Source organism: Ovis canadensis, chromosome 2 (assembly GCF_042477335.2).
Source record: "Ovis canadensis isolate MfBH-ARS-UI-01 breed Bighorn chromosome 2, ARS-UI_OviCan_v2, whole genome shotgun sequence".
In the NCBI taxonomy this organism is placed as follows: domain Eukaryota; kingdom Metazoa; phylum Chordata; class Mammalia; order Artiodactyla; family Bovidae; genus Ovis; species Ovis canadensis.
Window position 1 is genome coordinate 96394502 of NC_091246.1, and position 22323 is coordinate 96416824.

The window sequence follows — 22323 nt, forward strand, 5'->3', positions numbered from 1 at the left end:
AAAACTACTATACAGAATAGAGTTCTGTGTAGTTATTCCAAATTATGGCATTTGGTTTAGCTTCCTTCAAAATATATATTTTTCTGATCAGAAAAATAATTCATGTTCCTATGGAAAAATTTGGATACACAGGAAAACATTTAAAAAATCCAGCCACCAGAGTTAAATAGACATACTTCTTAATGATATAAGACATATATCACCTCTTGATCTCTCTGTGTATGTATATGTATGTGTCTATGTGCATTTGTATATACACACAGAGAGAGACAGGTTTGATTGTTTGGTTTTAACATCTGTTAATTATCATCTTTAAACATAAACCCAGTTGTGCAAGCTCCCTTCTGTCATGGGAATTGGAAGAGAAAAATAAAGATCTCAACCACAGGGTCATTGAACATAAGGCAGAAGAGACCCCATGGAAAGTGAAGCCACCCAGCTCATCCAAGCCTTCTGACGCTGCCACATTACAATCAAGTAATGTGTGAAACAAATAGGTTCCTCTTATCCCTGGACCTCCTCTCCTCACTTGGACTTAACCCTGAGGGATGGAGTGAGGATTCAAGGAGGTGTGAGGGATGAGGGTTTAAGTATCAGAAAAGGGTTTAGAGTGTCATATACACACTCTTTGTTAGCTATTATTTGCTAATAAAGAAGAGTCATGGCTCGCTTTTGTCGTTGTTGTTTAGTCACTAAGTTGCATCTGACTTGTCTTGAGGGTCGCAAAATAATTGGAAATGTCCAAGAATGCCTGATGTCAGGGACACATTCAACAAGGTGTGACTTCCAGCTCTGTCTTTAGCTGCTTCACCACCATTGTCCTTATCAACCTTGGGAGCCACAGTCAACTGAGACTGAATGAGGTGAGGGCTGCAGCCCACCACTGCCCTCTACAATCTTGCACCGTGGCTTCTTCTGTTATGCTAGTGGCCATGTGACATGTCCAAACTCGAGAACCCATGTCCTCAGTTTATGGATGCTCTTTAGTATTTGTATGCAAACTCGTTACGTGAGTATGCCTAATTTTCTACAAATCTCCTACCAGGCTGTAAGCCAGTGGCTTTCACACCTGTGTTATAGGACTCTGGGTGTTCCAAGGAGGTGCTGTGTGGCTGCCAGAGATGGTGAGGATGTGGACTCTGCCTGTCAGTCCCTGGGCCCTACCCTGCTGCTGCTGCTAAGTCGCTTCAGTTGTGTCTGACTCTGTGCGACCCCATAGACAGCAGCCCCCCAACTTCACCCAGAGTAATTCTTTATTTCATGTATTATCTTCTATATGATATTACATTTGTTAAAATTCTGTCTTAGCTTAAACAAAACCACGTTAGAGAACCATTGACATAGTTGTAGGATTTGCTCTGGCAAAGACCCCGAGCTGGGAGTGATGGACGGGTATCCTGTATGAAGAATTATTGGCGAAGCAGGTAGTGGTTCAAAGTAGTTTTTGAAAGTGAATGAAGTATGAGCTGTGGAAAGTTGGTTTGTTTTTTCTACTTGCTGTAGACTGGAAACCAGAAACTCAGACCTGTATGTAGAGGTTGGTAAGGTGTTGACTAGAGGTTTGAGAGACTCTTCTAGGAGTGAAGGGGCTGTGTCTTAAGTCATGATCTTTATACCACTGATTTTTGTCAGTGTTATAGTGAAGTTTGTTTGCCAGAGTGCAGAGTTTTAGGTGGATGAAGTGTTACTGTATGGATATTAATATTATGTATACTTGAATTAGAGAGTTAGCATCATGTCATTTATTCTGAGATTTACTGCCTATAAACCTGACGTTGGACAGGTGCTTGGGGAAACTTGAATGTGTGGCTGATTTCCTTCTTAGTTGACCATTGGAATGTTGCTCCCTTTCAAGCGTTAAAAGTTTGCAATTTACTACACTGGCCTCAGCAATGAAATTTTAATTTCAAGTATGTACAATAGAGCAAACATTCTGTCTTCCTTTAAATACATGTCTACATTCTACAATCTAAGAACTAAATCAATTTAACATAATTTTCAATTCCTTTAGGAGCCAAAATGAAGAGAATCAAAAATTCTATTTGAAACCCAGGGCTTTGGTAGATTAGTCCCATTTTAAAATTCTGAATCCAGGGATTTTTGACTTCAGTTTGTAGAACACATGGTATATCTATCCTGTTTTCCAGGGATGACTTTAGACCATAAGTGTGTGTCATTCTTTGATGGAGTCAGATTTCGTCATTAAAGAAACCATAGATTGAAATTTTATGGCCCCTACTAGAAGTCAAGTCCATTTGAAGAGCTAACAAATTCAAGAGGATGGAAGCTTTAGCAATGCAGCCCAGAATGCCAGTACTTGGATGGAACCAGGTTCCAACTTTCCAGAAACAAATTAGGCTAACTGAGCTCATCTCTGGGCTTCCCGGGTGGCGTTAGTGGTAAAGAACCTGCCTGCCAATGCAGGAGATGTAAGAGACATGGGTTCTATCCCTGGGTCGGGAAGATCCCCTGGAGGAGGTCATGGCAACCCACTCGACTATTCTTGCCTGGAGAATTCCATGGACAGAGGAGCCTGGCAGGTATGGTCGCAAAGAGTCAGACACAACTGAAGTGACTTAGCGCACGCACACGCACACACACACGAGTTCATCTCTTGACCATGTTTGTGTTGCTTCTCTGAGGTATTATGACATGGAAAAAGGGACAAAAGGGACATGAAATAAATTTCAAAAAGGACCCTTGTCCTACTTCACCATTATTGTGCTGGCTAGTCTTCATTAGCTCACTCTCTGGACCTTATTTCCTCTGGACATAAGATGAAAATGATACTAAAAACGTTAGCTTTTTCCTGTGGTCAGCTCTGCAGGCAAGGTTGTCACCACAGGAAAGTATAGCTGTGACTACTTTGTAGCAGAGCAAACCCCATTTTTTTTCCATTAGTCTCACAACTTCAGAGAATCATAAATCATCACCGTTTATTGGCTGCTCTATTTCCCACACACATTATTCATGAAATTCACAAGAGATTTTTTATAGTGTGTACTTTTTTCCATCCTCAGTGAATGGCTCAGAGGTATCATCACCTCCGTTTTACAGATGACCAACCTGAGACACAGAAGGCCACGTGCTTTGATTGTTGTCCTGTATTTCATAAGTAGTACTTGGCAGATCTGGGATTCACACCCAAGGTGGCTTGATCCTCTAGCCTCTGACCACGCATTGCATCACTCTGTTGCTCAGCCATGCTAAGCTTCCCAGCCTTCCACTGCACTGTGAGCTGTTCCTGAGATAGATAGAGCCCCCGCACAGGGCACCTGGAAGCATGGAAGACAGTTCTGACACCTAACTATGATGAAAGACACCACTGTAATCCAAGGCTTAATGTGTAGAGCCCAAGTCACTGGCTTTCCTTTCAAAAAATTCAATTTTTAAAATGTTTATCTTTTAATTTACTGTGTACAATGTAACCACCATCCAGAGGTAGCCAACATTAACATTTTCTAGATAAGACTGGATTTCATATCTCTCCCTGAGGAATCCAAATGCCCTCCCCCAGGTTTCCCCTGGAATTCCCAGTGCACTTACATTCCCATGGTTACCTCCTACACTGAGCTCTGGCTTTGATTTTGATTTAAAGCATAGCACACCCTGGCTCACTTCTGCACTTGTGGTCTCTGTCAAACTTGGTGTCAACCCTGGCATGTAGCTCAGCGATTTACTTCAATTAAAAATAAAAATGGCAACAATTTTCCTGCATAGAGACAGACACAATCACAGAGACATGCAGACAGATAATGCACTTGGGAGTAAACTGCACTTGACTCCTGGGTTGAGACAATGATGGGCTTTGTACTACGGCAATGCAAACCACCCTGCCACAAGTATTAGACAAGCCAGTCTAAGTCCTTTAGCTGCCTGCTCTTGTAAATTTTACCCACACCACAGATCAGCTGCTGGAATTTTCATTTTTCTGTTTTTAAGTTGATTAATATTCTTATTTAGTTTTATTTTTTCTTTCTCCCTGAATTTCTTAAGTCTTATTAGTCCTTTTTACAAATGTTTCCTGACTTCAGTTCTTGATTTTTTAAAGTACTCATTTAACAAGAAAAGCTTTTAAAACTATAAATTTGTCTTCCAAATTAATCGTTGGACTTGCTGTAGCAGTTTTGAAAGTTGGATTATTTTTATTTTCTACAAATCATATCTCTTTAGTTATGATTTTTTTGAGAATTAATAATTATTTAGAAGACTCTAAGATGGCTCATCAGGCAAAGAAGCTGCGTGCAATGCAGGAGACACAGGGTATGCGGGTTCGATTCTTGGTCCAAAAAGACCCCCTGGAGGAGGAAATGGCAACCCACTCTAGTATTCTTCTCTGGAAAATTCTACGGACAGAGGAGCCTGATGGGCTGCAGTCCGTGGGGCCTCAAAGAGGTGGACATGACTTAGTGACTAAGCAAAGAAGGAAGATTTTTAGGGAATTAGTTTCTCTCTTTTTTTGTTCAATGATATGCTGTTACACTTGATTTATTGTGTGTGGTGTGGGACTGTTTTGTTGTGATTGGGGATTCCTGCAAAGGCAGTTTCCCTCTGTTGAACTTAACTGAGCTGAGTGTGTCTGGGATAGCATGTGTTACAGCAGGGCTGATAGCTTACTGTGTTGCACTGCTTTGTTTTACTGTTAGGACAGTGGACTAACTGTGCTATTTGTTTACTAGCTGCTGCTTGAGCTTCCTAATTTCCCCTTGACCTGCTGCCTGGTTGTCTAGATCCCTCCTTCAAGACCTCTAGACCTCCTAACAATGCGGCAACTAAAGGGTTCGTGTCTGGCCCATCAGCGTCTCTCAGAACCTTTTCTGGTGCTTGAATCAGTGTCCGCTGGCCCAGGTTGCAAATATTTTGAATATCACCTCTGAGCCATGCCAAGGTTAAGTTAAGCAGGTTCAACTCAAACTGCTTGGTCTAAAAGATCTACAAAAATATAAAACAGTACAGGTGATTTCGGGCTTCCCAGGTGGCACCATGGGTAAAGAACCTGCCTGCAGTGTTGGAGATACGGGTTCAGTTCCTGAGTCGGGAAGACCCCCCTGGTGGAGGGCACAGAAATCCACTCTAGCGTTCTTGCCCAGAGAGTCCCATGGACAGAGGCACCTGACAGGCTGCGTTCTATGGAGTCGCAGAGCCAGACACGACTCGGCGCAGCACGGCACCTGAAGGACACATCTGTAATTACATATATGTCTAATTATTACTAAATGGTATTTTGATTTTTAGTCAACTTTATCAGTCAAAATTTGAGAGAGGTGGGATACTATTATCTCCCCAGAACTATTGTGATTTCTTCACGTTCTTGCTTTTACCAGTTGTATTTTCTTTACTTGATTCTATATGATTTAGAGCACTATGATACATAACCACTATTCTTTCACTATGGAATTTACTTTCTATAAAGATACATGATAGATTTTGTCCCATCCCATGCCTTCTGTCTTGAACTCCACTTGTCCAAAACTAGTATTTGTAATCTTTGTTTTCTTCTCTTTCATCATTCTTTTTTTCATTTCTTGACAAGCTATTGCTGATATTTTTGTTTTCAAGATTTTAAGCATTATCTTTGAAGGTTTTATTTTTTTCTGTGAATATCTGTCATTCTGTAGGTGACTTTTTAATTTTTTTAAGTTTTTTTTTAATGTAAAAACCACTGCTTTTTATTAAAAATTTTTTTTTAAATTTTATTTTTGGCTGTGCTGGGTCTGTTGTTCTCTAGATGCAGTGAGCTGGACTCCTCTCTAATTGTGGTACATGGGCTTCTCATTGCAGTAGGTTCTCTTGTTCCACAGCACGGGCTCTAGGCACACGGGCTTTGTCACCGTGCGTGGGCTCAGTACTTGCAGCTCGAGGACACTAGAGCACGGGCTTAGTAGCTGTGACACTTGAGCTTGTTGCCCTGAGGCGTGTGGGATCTTCCCGGACCAGGCATTGAACCTGTGTCCGCTGCATTGCAAGGCCAATTCTTAACCACTGGACCACCAGAGAGGCCCCTCTGCAGGTAATTTTAGGCATTTATCTTTCAATCACAAATAATATATTTAATCTTAACTTCTGACATACTATTTTACTCTTTGATTTCTTTTCTAATGTAAACACTTTTTCCTGCTATTTCCTTTTAGTCTTATTTTTTCCTGTCTTGCTTACTTGGCCTACATTTTGTTTGCATTTATCTTCTCCAGTCATTTTTGTTGTATACATCCTGTTTCTTATTTTGTTAGTGGTTACCCTTATGTTTTTCAAAAAACACTCTTTAACCTATGCCTCTCTGTTTATAATAATAAATAGTGAAACCATATTTTGAACTTTAGTGTATCAGCAAAGAACTTAACACATATTAACTTTCCCCCCTCCTTCCTGTTCCCTTCTAAGTCTTGACTACTTTAATATGGAATTGAAGATCCAAGTTACTTTTTACAGCATATATTTTTAATTTTAAGAGGAATTTTTGACATTAAAAATATTTTAGTATTGAAAATCCATTTTTTCAGTCCAATTCATTGGCCTTTGTGATTACTGGATGCTGCCAATAGGTAGACTGACTATCTTGGTTAGCTCTGTATTTGCAGTTCTTCGCTTTTTTCCCCATGGCTTTAGGGGGAAGCTGAGCAAGGCTACCTCAAAGGTGCTAGTCAGATGTCATTTTAAAGCTGATATCTGACTTCATGGTTAAGATATACCTTTCGATTTCAGGATGTTGTTAATTAAATATCACCTCATGTTTGCTATATCTTAAATTCCTTTGTTTTCTTCAATTCAAGAAACAGGCATAGTAGGTTTGAATCTTCAGCTGCCACAGTCTGTAAATTTGAGCTTTACTTTTTGAATTGTGCAGCATAATAAAAGACAAATTCCTAGTACCACTGAGATTTGAGCTGAATCTTGGAAGAGACTGGACCTGAACAGATAAACGTTTGTGGGGAAGGGCATCCTCAGTGGAAAAAAAAATGATGTCATCAATGGCCAGGAAAGGAAAGCCTGTGGAGCGTTTGGGGCTAAAGAGACAAAGGCACTAAGATTGTGCAGGAGTTCAAGTGAGTGACAATGAAGGCGTGAAAAGGAGTTGAATGTGAGAGATAAGACAGAACTAGGACGGGCAGAGTATGGTGATTGGATACAAACAGTGAGGGGGAGATAGTTGTTGACAATCACTCAGAGTTTTCAAGCATCTGTGATTAGAAAGGTAGAGGTTTAAGAGATAAGGAGAGAGAGAAGGTGAAAAGAGGAGAAGATGCTGAGTTCATTCTAGATGTATCACAGTTGAGATGCCTACATAGATGAGCAGGAGGCCTTATTATAATACGGGGAAGAGGTTTAGTAGTGGGTAAGAGGTTGGAACTAGAGATCTAGGTTTGGAACAGATGATAACCGAAGCCCTAGGAGTTGGTGAGATCCCTGTGAAAACGGAAATGGAGTCTTCCGTAGCATGGGTCAGGCTATAATCTCTGGCTGAGGCCATGGCCACTTGCTGAGTTTTGGCAAAGAGGATGAATGGGAAATTAGATTCAACAGAACACTGCTATTTAAGATGTGTAGACTTAGATTTTTCTACTAAGGTAGTAAGGCAAGTGGATATGCAGCCAAAGAGTACACATGAGGGACCTACCGTGCTAACCTAGGGAAAAGGAAGGGAAAGGAAGTCGTGAGTTCTAACACTGTCCCGGATGTTTTACATTTAAGATCTCATTTAGTCATCACTGTTGTTTTGTCTAAGTGAGTTTCCTCATCTGTGATATGAGATATCACAGATATCACAGAATGACTAAGTCATCGTCATTGTGAAAATGAAGTAACACAATGGATTTAAAGTATCTGAAAGGTGGTAAGTAGTTAATAAACTATAGTTCTTATGTTACAACTAATCATTTTAGGAATTGTCTGTACATAATTGACTCACTGCAGTTGAGAAACAGCTAGCAAATACTTGATAGCAGTGAACTGGAAACTGTGCCCCCTCAAGAAATAGCAGTGCTAGGGAGGTGCCCAAGTGTCTGCTTCAAGAGTCAAGATGTAGGTACCAAGCTGGAATCCTGTCTCCCACCAAGACACACGAAGCGTTGTTCACCCGATTTAGTTCTCAGACATCGGCACAAAATTTCATTTACATAAAGGGAATGACTGAAACGTGAGTGGTGCTTGAAACCAGTGTAGGCCTGAAGGCACAGGGGAAGGCCTGGCTCTTGGACCTAGATTGACCAGTGTCCAAAGAAGACTCCCCACCGAGCTGCAGTCTGTAGGTGGCTCAGTGGGGAGGGGCCGTCCTCCCCTTCTACCCTCCTGTCTTCTTCTGGGGCTCCTAGTGGCTGAACCCAATAGGACATGGGTGGCCCCCATGACCCCAGAGCTGAGCGGAGGGAGTTGGAGAGCAGCTGGTGAAGGGCACAAAAACCAAAGCCTGGCCTGGCCTGGCCTTAGAAATTGAGACCCTGTGATACTTTACATTCTATGTTAAATTTGACATGGAAATGGATCCAGCCCATATCCAGGGTATCCAACTCAAACACGTGATGAATTTGCCTCTTGGCTTTCATGTTTTTGAACTGCTTTCCCTCAAGTAACAGGCTCTGTCTCCTTGCTGCCAGAAAAGTCTAAGTAGATCTTAGATTGTCTTCTTGGGAAGAAAAAGGAGGAGCTGTTTTCCTGAGTGATAAACTCCCAGGCAGCTGCTGTATGTAGGATCAGGGCCCATCACATCACCACACCTACTCGGTACCTTACCTGTGCAGTCCCTGGGACACAGTCCCTGCCCTGGGCCATCTGGAAGGTTCACCAGGGTGTGTGAGAGCCTAGGTCAAGCCTTGGAGCCTAAGCAAGTGTTTTGCAGGTGACGTGGGAAAAAAAGAATCATCAAAGGAAGGCTCATGCAAAGAGTCCAAGGGTGATTCCTTGGGAAGAGCTCCCAACAGGTTTGGAAAGATGTCAGTGTTGCTGGCATAAATGTAGGGCCTGGCAGAGGCCCAAGGAGATGACACTGACTGTGATACTCAGGGTTGTCAGGAAGCCCCTCTTAACAAAGGCACATAGATTAGTACCTCTTGAGATGTTCAGGCTTGCAGTCTAAGAAGGGAAAAACAGACATACATTTTATATTTGGAATTCTGCCTGACAAATGCATCTATAGTTTGGAAGTATGCAGGATGTTTTTTTTTTTTTTTTTTTAATGGAGAAGAGGGAATATGACCACACAAGCTGATTCCCAAATAGGAGACTTCCAATCTCAGGAATAACTCAGGTAATGTCCAAAGGACAGTAAATTCGAGAACTGTAATAAAGGAATTTCTAAACTAAATGAAATGAGGCCAAAGGGCCCCAGAGCCCTCTTAAACTACTGAGTTAAGGTTGTGACCCCATCAGTGAGCCCATGGGGGCTGATACTTCAGAATGCAGAGCTACTGTCCTGCTCTAAAGTGAAACAAAATATAGAAACTGTACTTTTAATGGACTGTACATTCACTTTCACATGCTCACTTTTAAAGATGAAGGGGAAAATGTCAGGGAGGGTTTTCTGGTCCAGGGACACAATAGGGAGGCTTTTGGGTAGGTCAGTGGTCTTCCTGAGGGTCAGCTGGCAGATGCCCATGGAGCAACAGTTTGCGTCCATCCCTGAGTAGCACCTGATCTCTCCAGGGCTCCTTCCACACCAGCAAGCTGATTGTGGAACTGCTTTTCCAGAGTCATTTGCATGGACTGAGATTTCGTTTCCTCTTAAGGTCATTCCTGTAAGAAAGGAGACAAGAATCAAAGGATTTTGGAAGGAAACACAGGGAATCTTCCTTAGCTCATGATCGGCCTGTTTCCTGCTCATGTGGGTTTGAAGTGTGCAGGAGGGTGTTCACACAGCAGGACACAAAGCCACTAGCGGTTCTTCCTTCTGTGGGTACCTTAGCTCCAAGATGACTTAAAAAAAAAAAAAATCCCTTCCCCCGAGGCTAACACAGACTATTATAGTTTCATACAGATTCACTTGAACACACTGGCTTCGTGCTATGCTAATACTAATAATCCTGTACACAAAAGTCAATGATTTAGATGTTATTTTCGCATTTTACAGATGATGGAAATGAGACAGAACTTCAAGACCAAAAGTCTTAACAACTCCACTATCTTGTTGATGGTGCCCTGCAATTAGCAATTCACAAAATTGTCACCTGGGTTTATTTATTTATTTTTTCACCTGGGTTTAAGATGTACCACTTTGACTATATGTAAAATAAATAGCTAATAAGAACCTACAGTATAACACAGAGAACTTGACTCAATATTCTTTAATGACTTAAATGGGAAAAGAATCCAAAGTTGATATACATATATGTATAACATGTTTGTATACAGAAGCGTCTAGATAACTCAGTTGGTAAAGAATTTGCCTGCAATGCAGGAGACCCAGGTTCAATTCCTGGGTCAGAAAGATCCCCTGGAGAAGGAAATGGCAACCCACTAAAGTATTCTTGCCTGGGGGATCCTGTGGACAGAGGAGCCTGGCAGGCTATAGCCATGGGGTCACAGGAGTTGGACACGACTTAGTTGACTAAACCACCACCATACATGTATATATCATTATATATGTATAAATATATGTGTTTATACATGTATATGTATATATAATCATATATAAATATATGTATATGCTTCACTCTTCTATACATTTGAAGCCAACACAACACTGTAAATAAATTATACTCTAATAAAAACTAATTTTTAAAAACTCAGTAAACAAAGATCTTTTCAAGAAAATTTATAGCAAAACTTAATCAAAGGAGCATTCTTGGCCTTAAAATTCCAAAAAGAAAAAAAAAGATGTACTACTTTTAATTACTATCGAATTCTTCAAATTCAACTGAAATATATTAAAAATACACACACATTCTGTCAAACACAGTGCTTGGTGCTAGGAACTGGAGAGAGACAAAACAGAGTTCTTTTCTTCTGTGAGCTCACTGTCTAAGGAAGGAGACAGTGTGTCAGGAATTAAGTAGAACACTGCCATTGGATTGGTTAGTTATATGTGTTTCTGTTCTAAATAAAAATCTTTAAAATGACAAAAGAAATGCAATGCTAAATATGTAAAACAATAAGTGGACATCTGCTTTCCTCCTCACCCCACCCCTGATCCCTAAGCCTGGCAATTTCATCAGTCAGAAGTACCACTGTTACCAGCTTGGTGTATGATTTCTAGGATTTTCTCAATATTTGTGCAAAAATGTTCTGCATCTTGTTTTCTTCACTTAATAAATCAAGGATATAATTCCATGCAAACTTATAGTCTTCAATCAAATGAATGAATCATCATTTATTTACCCATGTTCTTGTGTATAATCTGTGTTTCCAGTTGGGACTGCAGGAAATATCGCCTATCTACATACTTGTTCTGGTAATTAAGAAGGTTTATCATAATTTTAAAATTAATATTAAAAATTAAAAAGTTAATTTTGATGTGTGTACAGCTTTATGAGTATTTTTTTTAATATTTATTTGTTTGGCTGCCCCAGGTCTTAGTTGTGGCACTCCCGATCTTTTTAGTTGTGGTAGGTAAACTCTTCCCTTGTAGCTCAGAAGGTAAAGAATCTGCCTGCAATTCAGGAAACCTGGGTTTGATCCCTAGGTTGAGAAGATCCCCTGGAAGAGGGCATGGCAACCCACTCCAGCATTCTTGCCTGGAGAATCCCCCTGGACAGAGGAGCCTGGTGGGCTACATCCAGTCCATGGGGTTGCAAAGAGTTGGACACGACTGAGCGTCTAAGCACATGCACACTCTTAGCTGTGGCATGTGAAATCCAGTTCTCTGACCAGGATTTGAACCAGGGCCCCCTGCACTGGGAGCGCAACATCTTAGCCACTGGACTACCAGGAAAACTCCAGCTTTGTGAATTTTAATGCATATATAGGTTCCTCCAACTGCCGGCACATTAGAATACAGAGAGAGCAATTCCATCACCCCCTGAAAGAGTTTCTGTGCCACCTCTTTGTGGTCATAACTATCCCACTCCTAATCCCTGGCAATCACTCATCTGCTCTGTATCTTTATAAGCTCACCTGTCCCAGAAGGTTATGTAAATGCATCCATACAGTGTGTGACCTTCTTATGTTGGTCTCTATTGCTCAGCATAATGCCACGTTGTTGCAAATATTAATAGTTTATCCCTTTTTATTACTGAGTTTTATTTTCATTGTTTGGATGTACCACAGCTGTTCATGCTTTTGTCTGTTGGAGGACATTTGGGTTTCTCAGTTTGGGGTGATTATGAATAAATGGAGCTGCTAGGACTTCCCTTGTGGCTCAGCTGGTAAAGAATCCACCTGCAATGTGGGAGACCTGGGTATGATCCCTGGGTTGGGAAGATCCCCTGCAGAAGGGAAAGGCTACCCACTCCAGTAGTCTGGCCTGGAGAATTCCATGGGGTCGCAAAGTGTCAGACACAACTGAGTGGCTTTCACTTCACTTCACTTCATAAACATTCACTGTATGAACATCAGTTTTCTGTAGGGTAAATATGTAGTAGTGGGATTGCTGGGTGATGTAGTAAATGTATACTTAACTTTATGAAAAATGATCAAGCCATTTTCCACAGTGACTGAACCATCCATTTTCCATACCACAAGCAGTGATTGTTACAGTTGCTACGCATTCTAGCTAGCACTTGGTACTATCAGGATTTGTTTGTTTGTTTGGGGTTTCTTTATTTTTTTAGCCTTTCTAATAGGTGCGTAGTGGTATCTCACATTGTTTTGTTTAGCATTTCCCTAGTAGACAGTGATACTGACTATCTTTCTGGGTACTTATTTGCCATCCACATATCTTCTGTGGTGAAGTGTCTCAGATCTTTTGCGCATTAAAAATATTGAATTGTTTTGATAGCAGTTGTTTTGCTCTTAAGTTTTGAGCATTTTAAAATATATTTTGGGTGTAAGTTGTTTGTCATATATGTGATTTGCAGATATTTTCTCCCAGTCTGTAGTTTGTATTTTGATATTTATAGTGTCTTTCACAGATCAAAGTTTGAAATGTTGATTAAGTCAGATTTATCCATTTTTTCTTCATAGTTCACACTTTTGGTGTCCTAGCTAACAGCTCACCTCCTAGCCCCAACATCATGAAGCTTTTTCTTTCATATCCCAAAAGTTTTATATCTTTCCACTTTCATTTAATTTTTATATAATGTAGGAGGTTTTAGTTTAGGGCTTTGCTGCATATGGATGTCCAGTTGTTCCAACACTATCATTGAAAAAAACAACCTTCTTCACTGAATTGTTAGGAGATAGATTTTTGATATCAAGTGGTGTAATATGACTATAATTTAAATGTTAAAAGAGTGAGTTTTAAAATCAGTCTGCCTAAATTTGAATCTCCGCTCTACCATCGATTACCTGTGTGACAATGATATATATTTAACTTCTTTTTGTCTTAGTCTCCTTTTCTGTAAAATAAAGATAATCATAGTACATATTCTATAAGATTCTATGAGGATTAAGTTATTACATATTGTTGGTGTTGTTTGGTCACTGAGTCATGTGCTACTCTTTGTGACCCCATGGACTTTAGCCCGCCAGGGTCTTCTGTCTTGCCAGGCAAGAGTACTGGAGTTGCCATTTCCTTTTCCAGTATTACACGTTACACGCATGGAATAAGTGACATATAATAAGTGATGAATTAGGGTTAGCTTTCATGTAACTCTATAGATATTGCAAGCACGTCCCTCCCATAAATGAATTTCCAAGGAAATGTAAAATACTGTGACCATTTGTTCCCTAGAGTTGGCAATTTATGTTTCTTCCTCTGTGAATTGTTACTGATTTATTTATTGACTTTTTCACTTGGTCTTTCACCCTCCAGTAGATTAGTCTGAACTTTACCTCATGGTGGTCTCAGGATCCCATAGAGAAGTAGGAAGCAGCAAGCCTAGGGGAAAAGCAGATTGAAAGCCTCTGTTTGTGTCTGTCACATTTGCTAATGTTTCACTGACCAAGCCTAGTCTCATGGCCAAGCCTAGAGTCAAAGGGTAGAGAAGTTAGACTTTACTTCTCAATAGAAAGAAATAGAAATTATTATGACCATTATTTTTCAATCTACTGTAGTTGGCTGATAATTTTATATAAGTTTTTGACATTTTCTATATTGAAATCTCTTAGTGTTTTCCTTTATGGATTTGCATATAGTAGTGACTTTGGATGACCAGACTGTAAGCTTCTTAAAGGCAGAAACCATATTTTGTTCTTTTCTTCACCCACTGAAAGCCCAGCTCATAGTACTTATTAAGTAAATTCTCATTGAATAAATTCACTCACCAAAAGCCAGCCCCACTTATTCATTTATTTATCCATTTAGTCCTTAATCAGTACTTATTGAATAGCTTGTTTATATCAGGGTACTGTGCTAATTGTTAGAGATACAATGGTGGACAATAGGCAAAATAGACTTTTCTCATGGTGGTTAGAGTGAAGCATCATGACTGATAATGCAACTTAGATATGGGTTCAGATTCTATCTTTCTACTTCTGTGTCACTGGGCATGTTACAGAACATCTGAGGCTTTTTTTTTAAACCTATAGAATGGAATGTAAATGCCCTCCTTCATGAATTCAAGTGCACAAAGTTTGTAAGGCACCTGGCACAGTATCTGCTACATGGTCTGTAATAAACAAAGTTTGATTTCTTCCCAACATGTTATCATCTGAAGCCTGCTAGCCCTCTTTCCTTGTCTCTTCTTAGAAATGGTCATGATTCTGAACTTCTTCCATTATAGACTCATTTCTTTGCTTTGCTCTTCTGATAGTTCTCAGTGGGTCATCACTTTAAGCTATTCTTGATTATTCTCTTTACTGTGCAATCAAATCAACCCAAATTGCTTTCTTTATTGGAACCTGGAGAACACGACACTTCGGAGTTAAAGATTTTGTTGAATTCTGTCTTGGACGATAGAAATAGTTGGTTGTGGGAGTGGGTTTGCATGTTTATGGACACCTTTTGGCAGCAGAAGGGAAGAAGGGAACTTGGCAGGTGATTGAAGCAGAGGAAGAACCCAGAAAGAAAAGGTGTCCTGGCTACAAAGGTGTATTCCTCTCACGCCAGATAAATTTTCTGGCAGTGGATAAATATGATTCAATTACAGAGCATCCCTCCCTCAGGGTGAAATAATAGAAAAGAGTATAAAGCAGCACTGTAAGTTTTGGGGGAAGTTGTGCAGGGGGCAAACCTTATTCTGGTAATTCCCACTCTCTGTCCTGTGCCCTTCCCAGCATTGTGGTTGTCTTTCCTCCCCTGGCCCAGTTTCTACTAAGTTTCTCAATTCTTCAGGTACCATCCTGTCAAATTCGTAAATATTCCAAATTCCCTCACATTAAAGATTTGTCCTTTTACCCCACTACCCTAGGATGCAGAAAGGGCCCTGGAGAGAAATTCACACTTGAGGGCTGGCTTTGCTATTATTAGCCTTTGAATGACTACCAATCTGTCTCTTTCCCAAGGGTCTCAGTTTACCCTTTATAACAGGCAAGGCTTGCACCAGGCAATCTCTAAAGTCTTTCCCAGTTTAAACAATCCTGGGTTTGATGGTGCCATGCCTCCTCCAGCCCCACCTTTCAGCATGGAATTTGCATGTAAGTATGTGTTTTGTGAGGTTTCACTGTGTGGATGCTCTGTCTATTCCCTGTATAAAATGAAGACTTGCTTGCAAACTGACTGGTGCAAATTCTAATGTTCTAACTAGAACTTGTGATATTTATCCTGAATGGAAAATTCCTGGTGTTCACAGGTGGGGAGAGATGCCATTTCCTCCAGCAGGCAGACGAGGATCCACTATCTGGGAGGCAAGGGTGGGAAACCGTCATGCCTTTTGGCAAAACTCCTGAGTGAAAACAGTTTGTTGTTAGACACAGCTAGTCATATCAAGGATGTCCTTGTCTAACTCCCAACTATGCAATTAAAAAGCTAGCAACTTCCTTTGGTCATGTCCAGCCTTGTGCATTTTGGTATCTCCTCATTAATTGCCCAGTATCTTCTTGGAAGGAGCCATGAGGATGAAGTTATTGCTCAGATTTACTACATACATGAAAGGATACTGGAAACAAAGAAAAAAGATTAATGTATTGGAAACATGCCTGGGAACTGGATTTCTTCAGGAGACACAAAAAGGCAGAGAATATGCTAAAAATACGTTAACATAGAGTTGCCACATAGAAATGGTGCCAGAAGTTCTTGGAATTCAGGATAAAGAAATTAATGTCTTCTTTAGGGCTTCCCTGGTGGCTCAGATGGCAAAGAATCTGCCTGCAATGCAGGAGACTTGGGTTTGATGCTTGGGTCAGGAAGATACCCTGGAGAAGGGAATGGCAACCCACTACAGTATTCTTGCCTGAAGAATCCCATGGACAGAGAAGTTTGGTGGGCTACAGTCCACAGGGTTGCAAAGAGTTGAACATGACTGAGCCACTAAAACTTTCACTTAGGATAGATTTAAGAAAGGATATTCTAGTGGTGAGTCCTATTGAATATGTATCCATTCTTCAGAATCCTGCTGAGTGTTTTCCCTTTGGGGGAAAACTTTCCTGACTGGTTTCTTGCATTCTTTTTGCTTTGTCCTGATAATTCCAACTCTCCATCAGGCCAAATTTCACTTCCCCAGGGAGCCTTAGCTGATTTATAAACCATTCCTCCACATCAGCCAAGTTTGACTAAGTTCACTATTATGCTATCCCATAGTATAATAATATAATTCTCTCTCATGGTACCTGTCATGGTTCCAGTGTTACATTTATTTATGTGATTGGTTTGCCATGTCTGTCTTCCACATTTGTCTATTTACATAGGAGTTAAGATCAGATCTGTTTTAGTAATTATTGTGTCTCTAGGGTCAAGTGCAGTACCTTAGCACTTGGGAAGTACTCAGTAAATTAGTAAATGGATGAATAAATGTATAACTAACTTAGAGTGTTTTTTTAAAGCTGAAGAAAAGTATCCTTTTCTGAACACCCTAAAAAATACCTAAACTAAAATCCAAACAATTCCACCAACTAATCCTGGATAGTCCTGAGGTTCTCTTTGCTTCTTTGGTTCATTGCCAGGGCCTTGAACTTTGGGCCAAGATCTTTTCATTCACTGCCAATTGCCCGATTTCAAAAATACTTTGGCTAAGTTAGTGCTCCTTGCCATTTTAAATATTTAGAATTTTAATATATCTGCTGCTTGGAAGGAGTTACAAAGGTGAGGCAACCAAGGAGACTCCGGAAAAAATTGAAGCACAGTCAATACCACACTTCCAAGAAATCATATAGACAGTTGTTCTGAAGACATGGTATCCTATTCCAAACACATGTTAGTGAGACTCCACCCAAAACCACAATTCTGAGGTAAAAAGAAGCACAAGGGAATAGCCTCCCTATGCAATAATTTAATGTTCTTTTGCTCTTAGCTGGCAAGTGCTTCAAAGACACGGGAACTGCATTAATCAACAGTTGACTCTGCTGTGATGAACTTGTATGTGAGACAGCAGACTAATTGGAGTCAGCACCTTGTGAGGCGGGGAAATGTATTTTCATTGATATTCATGTTTAACCTTTCATTTTCTTCATCTGTAATGTGATGACCTTTGAGGTTTTATACATTTTATTTAAGAAAGTTCTTTTTTTCCCAAATGAAAACTTATGTGGAGCTCAAATGTAAAACAGACAAAAGTTGAGCTGATCAGTGAGCCTATACATACGTGGGCGTGCCTGGAATGCACTCTCTTGATTTCACCTCCACCCCTCTCAGAACGTTCTGGAACACCTTCCTTAGAAAATGAGAAATAACAACTCCTTGAAATACAATTTGAAAAGCATGACTTTGTCGCTCATTCTAATTCAATATAGTTCTCAATATGGGTGTAGATTTAAATCCACAATCCTTTCTATGAATGTTTTTAAAGAAAGATATTTTCCGTGTCTTAGATAGCGGGTCATTATTCAAAGTATCATCCTAAATTAGAAATCAATCTCAGAAAAGAATCAAGGTTATCCTGAAGCAAAAGGGCAGCTTTGTTGTTCGCAAGCTTTGCAAACCAGAAACACTTGAAAAGCTACAGTTGGGTGACTAGTAAGTGAGCTGGACAGTCCTTGCAGTCCAGCCACAAGTTTTAGATGGTTTGCTCTCATCCAAGCTTCTCATTAGGGGCTTTTCTAGGGAGGACCTTAGCAGCATCAGAAGTCCTTCTAGGTTTTATTTTGTGGGTTTCCTAAGAAAGACTTATGAAAACCAGTTATGTTTTGACTGCCTGCTGCTGCTGCTAAGTCGCTTCAGTTGTGTCCGACTCTGTGTGACCCCATACACGGCAGCCCACCAGGCTCCCTGTCCCTGGGATTCTCCAGGCAAGAACACTGGAGTGGGTTGCCATTCCCTTCTCCAATGCACGAACGTGAAAAGTGACAGTGAAGTCGCTCAGTCGTGTCTGACTCTTAGCGACCCCATGGACTGTAGCCCACCAGGCTCCTCCGTCCATGGGATTTTCCAGGCAAGAGTACTGGAGTGGGATGCCATTGACTGCCTAGATCCATTTTATTTTTGTTCTCTGTCAGCCACACCTGGTCCATTTTCTAAGTTCTTTCTTAAGGGATTTCTCTTATTTTTACTTGTCCTTAAGTGATTCTATTTTACTTTTGCAAAAGCAATACTGAATACAAGAAAATCTAAATGCAAAAACAAAATTTAAGCAGCATTTTGTGTTTACCACAATGAAATTTAGTGAGAAAATTTTACTGCAGAAGGTTAGAGGCGTTCAGTAAAGCACACAGAACATATAATGAGCAGAACAACATTTTAGGATACTGCTGGGCTTCAACCATGATGAACAATATTCGTTAACTCAGCAGGCACCCAGTTATAGCAGCAAGTATTTCCTTACAAACATGACACCCTTTTATGCAAGTATGAAAAGTATTTGTGAAATCTTTGCTGAGGGAAAATAGTATCAGTCCCTAAAACATGTAAGATGTATGAAATTCCATACACACCTTACTTACAGCAGACTCTTAGCCTTGAGTTTTTTTGTTTGTCTTTAAATTATTTGTTTTTATTTTGGCTGTGCCAGGTCTCAGTTGTAGCATGAGGGATCTTCAATCTTTGTTGTTTCAGAATGAGAATGAGGAATCTTTTTTTTGGCAGCATGTGGCATCTGGCTCCCTGACCAGGGATCAAACTTGGGCACCCTGCATTGGCAGCACAGAGTCTTAGCCACTGGACCACCAGGGAAGTCTCTTAGCCTTGATGTTAGTAGAGTAAGTTAAACTAATTAATGAATTTGATCAGACGACTTCAGGCTGTGATTGTGGTGAAACCACCCAAAGCCAGTCTCCAACCGGACTTGGAGAGGATAGTTTTGTAGTAGAAGAAAAGCTGTTGGCGTGGGGACGAACATCCGTGTGAGCCCAGGGGGGCTCTGTCTCTTGGCAGTTATTCTCAGGAAAGTACCATGGTAGTAGATTCTTGATGGCACCAGCCATGCAGTGGCAGTCATACCTTTCATGGGGCTAGTGGCAGAACCCTTTCAAGAGACCGCAGGCTACAGCTGTACTTGTGGCAGTGGGGCCTCTGCTTCTCTTTTCTCTTTGAAAGTGAAGTTTGGCCACTCTCCTCCTCCCTTTACTTAAATTTTATTTTAATCAATTTTTTTTCCAGCACTATAGAATGACATCACATTTCCTCTCACCAGTCCAAAGTTGAGAGAGAAAGAAAATGCATTATTTGGATGTAATCCAAAAAGATTTGGCTGTGTGTAGGCATAAATGATGACAGACATATATATTTCTCTGGTTCTTGATTCCCTTTCAGATGCACCATTTTTAGGGACAAGAAAAAACATTTACATTTTTAGGTTTATTTTTTGGCATGTAGGTAATGTTCAAATGGTTCAAAATCAGTCTACATTAAGTGGACAGTGAAAATTTTTCTTTGCATCATTGTCCCCCAGTAACCTCATTTTCCCCAATTGGTCACCCTTGTTTTTAGCTTCATGAATCATCTTCCTGAAATTCTCTAGATCTATACAAACAAGAAAAAATACAGGTTCATATTTTAAGAAAGACAGAATGATTTTTAAAATTCATTCCAGCAACCTGCTAAGTACTTCTTCCCATATCTAAAGCTCATATACAAAATTCTTCTGCTATTTTATGGTAAATGGCAGTACAAAGGACAGAGAACTCACAGGTGGAAGAGAGCTTCCAGTAACTGACATGCTGAAGAAGGGTAGCAACGTGTAGTCAAATCCAGACTCTCAGTGTATACAATTTCCCTTTCTTTCCCTTTCTGAAAGTAATGGGAGAGAGCCGGGAGGAGCAAAAGGAAAAAGAAACTAGACGCATACCTAGAAACTATTTGCAGGTGCAGTGTGCTTGTCTTTTCAAATCAGCTGCCTTTTCTATTATTTCCTAAAGTCATTAACTAAACCATGGCCAGTGCTGACCCAGTTTGGTGAGTTCAGAGCAGAGCCCATGGTTTTGGCAAAGCATTCACCTGGCCCTAGAAATCAGCCAGGATCTCATTGGAGCTGAAAGAATTACTGTGTTTCTTTCCTCCTGAGGACTCTCTCTGGGAGCGTATCTGGAATGAGTGAGTGTGGGAGAAGAGGTGGCACTTGCTGGGAGGCAGGGCTGTGTGTGCGTGTAGAAGGCCAGCTGTTCTCTGGTGTTACTTTGGAAGCTGCAATTCCCCTGCTAGGTTTCTTAGCTCTTCCTTTCTTGTGACACTTTTCTTATCCTAACCTCTGTTCTCTCTCTCGAAATCTTAAACCAACGAGGCTAGAAGCAAGATGGATGCTTGAGGGTCAGGCTTGGACAATCCATTCAGGTCAAGTTTTCTACCCTCAGTGTGTTGAGTTAACCTGACAATAAAAAAATTACAGCACCAACTCCTACTTACGTTAAAACTTGACTTCGAAATTCTTCCTAGTGAGTCAGATTAAAATGTATCTCCTAGTAGGATCATCCTTAAAACATCACTGCATATATCAAACATTAGCAAATGCCGTTGAAAATTATGAGGACTTCATGGCAGGTGCAGAGCTTGGCATGAGTAGGTAGATGAATAGCCACTCCAAATCCTCAGCAATGATTGACCACCTTTCTATGGTATTTTGTAAAAACATAACATCTGCTTCCCCACCCCCATGAGCTCAGTAGTTATCAAAAGGGTCTTTTTTCTTTTTTTCAAAACAGTGTTTTAAATATGGGCAAGGAGTCAATTTAGACTCAGAAGAGCACTTTCATTTTTTTTTAAAAAATTATTGAAACATGGTTGATTTACAGCATTCTGTTAATTTTTGCTGTATAGCAAAATGATTCAGTTATACATCTATATGTTGTTTTTCATTTCTTTTCCATTATGGTTTATCATGAAATATTGAATATAGTTCCCTGTGCTATACCATAAGACCTTGTTTTTTAACCATCCTATATGTGTTAGTTTGCATCTGCTAACCGCAGTGTCCCACTTCATCCCTCCCCTACCCCTCTCCCCATTGGCAACCACAGATCTGTTCTCTATATCTGTGAGTCTGTTTCTATTTCAGAGATAGCTTCATTTGTGTTATAGATGTCTGACTCTTTGTGACCGCATGGACTGCAGCACGCCTGGCTTCCCTGTCCTTCCATCTCTTGGAGCTTGCTCAAACTCATGTCCATCGAGTCAGTGATGCCATCCAACCATCTTGTCCTCTGCCATCTCCTTCTCCTCCTGCTTTCAATCTTTCCCAGCATCAGGGTCTTTTCTAATGAGTTGGCTCTTTACATCAAGTGGCCAAAATATTGGAGTTTCAGCTTTAACTTCCAATAAATAGATAGGACTGATCTCCTTTAGGATGGACTGGTTGGATCTCCTTGCAGTCCAAGGGACTCTCAAGAGTCTTCTCCAAAACCACAGTTTAAAAGCATCGATTCTTTGACACTCAGCCTTCTTTATGGTCCAACCCACATCCATACATGACTGCTGGAAAAACCATAGCTTTGACTATACAGACCTTTGTTGGCAAAGCGGTATCTCTGCTTCTTAATACACTGTCTACATTTGTCAAAGATGAGGCTCAGGAGAAAATGCAAAATTCACTCCATTCCTCCTTCACCTTGTAGAATTTATTATGGAATTGGACAATACCTTGCTAATGATGAGAGTCTATGAAGTTAGAATATGGTGTATGTGGTTGACATATTTCTTTAGAATACTTTATATTGGGATGTGTGCTAAGTCTCTTCAGTCATGTCTGACTCTTTGCAACCCCTTGGACTGTAGCCCTCCAGGCTCCTCTGTCCATGGGATCCTCCAGGCAAGAAAACTGGAGTGGGTTGCCATGC

The 22323-nt window shown here is 40.5% G+C and overlaps 1 protein-coding gene across 2 annotated transcripts in view; it reads left to right on the plus strand.

Moving 5' to 3' along the window:
- The window catches only part of TEK (TEK receptor tyrosine kinase), a 99503-nt gene that overhangs the window by 19590 nt on the left and 57590 nt on the right, over positions 1–22323 (plus strand). The gene's annotated exons all lie outside the window — the stretch shown is intronic.